The sequence below is a fragment of the Penaeus chinensis genome, chromosome 39 (assembly GCF_019202785.1).
Source record: "Penaeus chinensis breed Huanghai No. 1 chromosome 39, ASM1920278v2, whole genome shotgun sequence".
In the NCBI taxonomy this organism is placed as follows: Eukaryota; Metazoa; Arthropoda; class Malacostraca; order Decapoda; family Penaeidae; genus Penaeus; species Penaeus chinensis.
In genome coordinates, this window is record NC_061857.1 from 26,135,908 (window position 1) to 26,140,907 (window position 5,000).

Sequence of the window (5,000 nt, forward strand, 5' to 3'; positions counted from 1 at the left end):
AAAAGAAGAAAAGAAGAGAAGCCGTGAATACAAGAGGAGCTGACCCTCTTCCCGACAAATCCTTCTTGGCGAAAGGACTCGCGAGCAAGGCCTTTCAACTCTGCCAAGGGCGCGGGGAGACTGGTCGCCTGCCAACACCCTCGCTCCCCGGGGCCTCTGGCGCTGTGGAGGATGGGGGCTGCTGACTGGCAGTCTGTTTGCTTGTCTGTTTCTCTGGCTGTCTATCTATCTGTCTGTCTGTGTATCTACCTGCCTGTCTGTCTGTTTTTCTACTCCCCCCTAGCTCTCTCTCTGTCTTTCTATCTATCGATCTGTCTGTATATCTACCTGCCTGTCTGTCTATCTGACTGTCTGTCTTTCTCTATCTATCTATCTCTATCTGCCTATCTATTTATTAATCTCACACTCTCAGTGTTTCTCTTGCTCACTCGCTCCCGCACTTTTAGAGCATATTTATCTTTCTGCCAAGAAAAATACAGGGCAAGAAGACGAAGAAAGAAAGAAAACAAGAAAAATAGACAAAAGGTTCTTGTTCACTCACTCAACCCCCCTCCCCCTTAAAAAAAAAAAAAAAAAAAAAAAAAAAAAAAAAAAAAAAAAAAAAAAAAAATTGTCGAAATGTCACTCAGCCGTGATATTGCCTTCCTCATTTTACGTCAGAAGTTCTGGCATTTTCACCGAGGCGAGAGAAGGCTCATCATGCCGAGCGCTGATCAGTCGGTGAATATTCGGCTCTGAGAGAGTGCGTTGTGCATGAGCTCTCTTCATGATGGTGCGCTTTTATTGAGCTTTTATTTAGTTTATTATTATTGTTTTCTTGTTGCTGTTGTTGTTTCGGTTCATACTGGCGCGTTTTTATTGTTTTTATCTATTATTGTTGTCTTTTCTGCTGCTTCGGCCCAGAGAGAGTGCTGTGCATGATTTTTGACGTTGACGTTGTGCATGGCATTTTTTCATGTTGCCGAGGTTTTTTCACTTTGTCGCGGTGCCTGGTTCTATGAATGTGTCCTCTAGTCTTTTGCATTTCTTTCAGGTTTGGAGAAAATGACTGTGTGGATTGTACAACGTATCTTTGACAGTATTACACTGTTACTTGTATAAAACAAACTTGCCCAGCGATTTGTTTCCAATGTACAGGTTTGCCCGAATGCAGACGAGAGACTGGTAAAGGTCAAGGCTGTGTAAACATATATATATATATATATATATATATATATATATATATATATATATATATATACATATGTTTTTTTTCGGCTTTCTTGAAAAACCATATCTGTCTACCAACCTATCTATCATACAAACGCATATAAACACACACACACAAATGTGTGTATATATGTGTGTGTATATATATATATATACATATATACATTTATGTAAACATACTCGTGTGTGTGTGTATGATATATAACATAACATGCATATATATACATATATATGTATATATATGTATATATATATGTGTATGTATATATATATATATATATATATATATATATATATATATATATATATATATATATGCATATATACACATACACACACACACACACGCACATACATACATATATATGCATATATATATATATATATATATATATATATATATATACATATACATATATATGAATATATATCTATATATATCTATGTATGTATGTACGTATGTATATATACACACATATCCATATACTGTGTATGCCTAGGATATAGATTGTTACAGAATTACCAATGTGAGTTTAAAATAAAATTACTTTCCCTTTATTTGCATAAATCTTAAACATAAATGCAAGGCCGAAACATCGTCCCTTCCCAAGTGCCTACACATATCTCGCCACTCGAGACCCAAAACAACAACAATAATGATAAATCTTGGTCGGCTGTTCGTCGTGCCGTCGATCGGAACCCAAGTGGACGTCTCTCTGCCACCCCACTGTGGGCTCGATTCGAGAAATGTTGATCAATATCTCAGAAAGAATGAGATCACATACTCATACATAAATGTCACTTTTCGAATAAATTATCCATCATTTAAAGAGATGGGCTTTTAAACCGAAAAGAACAGTTACGTGCAAACAATATTACCTTCGGTGTGTGAATAGTGGGGACTGCCGAGTAGGCTTATGCACAGGACAATGTTAACCTTTGCTTCGAATCTGTCTTATCGAAACCGAACTAAACCTCCTCTTACATATTCATATCTAATATTTTACAAAGTCATTCCTAATATTTTAGGACCTTTCGTAAATACGTGATATTTTGTCATACACATTTATATACGTATATGCATGCATGTAAGTATGAATTTATAGATGTATATGCGCATGTGTGTTTGCGCGTTTTGATTTTAAGATTTAGTTCCCGAGATCAAAGACAGAATGGCGTTGGCTCGACACTGATGATTAAACGTCTCCGTTGCATAAAGCCAAGTTGCAGATGCAACTCACTTTGGGGGATTTAATCCGTAGATTTCCCCCCGAGAAATACAGAAATAGTGTGTTTCTCCTTTTTGCTCATTCTTTTTAGGCTTCTATGAATTTTCTTTTTCTTTTCTTTTCTCCTGTTTTTCACTTCATCTTTCCTCTTCATTTCTTCAGATTTAAGACATATTCCTCTTTACCCTTCTTTATCCTATCCTTTGTTTCCTTCTACTTTATTTTTTTACTTAATTAATTAATTTATTTATTTATTTATTATCATTATTATTTTTTGCAGTTATTCTCATTTCTTCTCCTTCGTGTCATTTAGAATTAATATTTTAGGCTTTTCATTTTTATCGATTTATCTTGTTTTGAAAGCTCACAAACTCCTTCGTGGGAATCATCCACACTGGATATTGTCCTTACCAGCTGTAACGAACACATCGGATGCCCAAACACGTCAGATAAATTATGTTTATGTTAAGAGACCGAATACGGAAACAGGGACACGGGGACACAAAATCTAGGACATGCTACTAGAGAGTATTAGAGGCATTACCAGTTTCTGTAATTTTAAGATGAAATTAAAAGAACACCTCTCCAACAGTCACGTGTAAATATAGATGTAATTATGTAAAAAAAAAAAAAAAAAAAAAAAAAAAAAAAAAAACATTGCAATTTATGGAATAAAATGTTTAAGCTTGAATTCTGCTATCTGAGTATAAATAAAGCCCGCAGAACTATTAAGAGGATTTTCTTTTCTATAAAAACACAACAACACATCTAAAATAAACACTTCCCTATTAAAAAAAAAAAAAAAAAAAATCCACTCTTTGTCTCTCCCATATTCCCGCTGGTGAGAAATTCCTTTCAGTCAGTGGAGAAAATTCAACCGGATTCGGTCTCTCTCTTTCTATATATATGTCTATATCTATCTATCTATATCTATCTAGCTATCTATCTATATATATGTATGTATGTATGTATCTATCTATCTATCCAACTACATATCTGCCTATGTATCTATCCATATATTTATATATACATATATCTAAATAAATATCTATCTATATATAAATATATATATATATATATATATATATATATATATATATATCCTTTTCCTATTCTTTCTTTCATTGATCTCATCTATCTATCTATCTATCTATCTGTATATAAATCCCTTTTATTTTCTTTCTTTCCTTGCTCTCTCCCTCTCTCTTTCTCTCTCATCTCCGTCCCTCCCTTCTCCCTACCCCTCTCTCCTTCCATACCTCTCCCTCCCTCCCTCTCTCCCTCCCTCCCTCCTCTCTCTTTTCCTCCCTCCCTCTCCCCCCTCCCCTCCCACCTCCCTCCCCCTCTCTGAAGACTTGGGTGTCATTCAAACTTTTATGCAAGCTCAGAATCTACAGGTTTTCCTTTTCCGCTAAGTTTCCTCTGAGAGCTCGGCGTGTTGAATGTGTTGAAATACCTCTTATTCTTTGATTTCCTTTATTTTTCTTCCTTTCTTTGTATTTCTCTTGCCACTTAGATGATACTAATTCGTGTTGTTTATGACTAGATTTATCTTCTTGTTTGAGTATTTTTTTAAAAATTTTTTTTTTTTTTTTCTTAACGAATGTCGACAACAGTATTTTGTCGATTTCTCTGTATTCTTCGTTTCTCTTTTCTTCTCTTTGTGTCCTCTTTGTTTTTTTTCAATATTTATTTCCATCTCTTTCTCTGTTTCTCGCTCTCGCTTTCTACCTTCGTTATCCTTTTTTCAAAGATATAACGACCATGCTTATGAGTAATTTCTTATGAGCAGGGAGTCAAGAGATCTGGAAATTCACAAAAAAAAAAAAAAAAGAAAAATAAGAGAGGGCGATACCATTTTTTCGAGGTATGTAGTATCAATACCGAGTCCTTCAGCGCCCAATAGCGAATAACAATGCCCAGTACTTCATTGGTCAGTGCCGGTTATTTCGAATACTTTGCAGAAATATAATTGCCAGGATACACTTTACGTGGGTCAAGGAGAAGCAACAGGTTAATAGGAGACACAATATCTACAGTTATTTTGTGTGCCTTCTCTCTCTCTCTCTCTCTCTCTCTCTCTCTCTCTCTCTCTCTCTCTCTCTCTCTCTCTCTCTCTCTCTCTCTCTCTCTCTCTTTCAATACTTGTCCAGAGTAAATACAAGAGTTATATCTCAAATTCCTCTCTGTTCACCAAACAGTAATATACTGTAGTTCCCAGGTCCTCGGCCAATTCGAGCATCATATCCAAACCGAGACGAATGAAAACTCCGCATTGCCAGAGTCCCTTACAAGGTATTCCTCCGCTGTCAGAGGGCCTGCAGGTACGATTGCCATCCTCAGGTGAAAAGCATTCAACTGATCCTGACAAAAATCTTCCGTTAGGTTCCTCCGCAAACCTTTCCTTTTCTCTCCTTTCCCTCCTGTTATTAATTTTCTTAGTTCCGAAATCGATGAGGAAAGGAAATGGAGTTGTAAATGTTCGTTTGGGAAAAATAGGGGATGAAAATATTATAGATTAACACCGAAGGAAAAGTCATTTCTTCGTTGATAAATCATGTC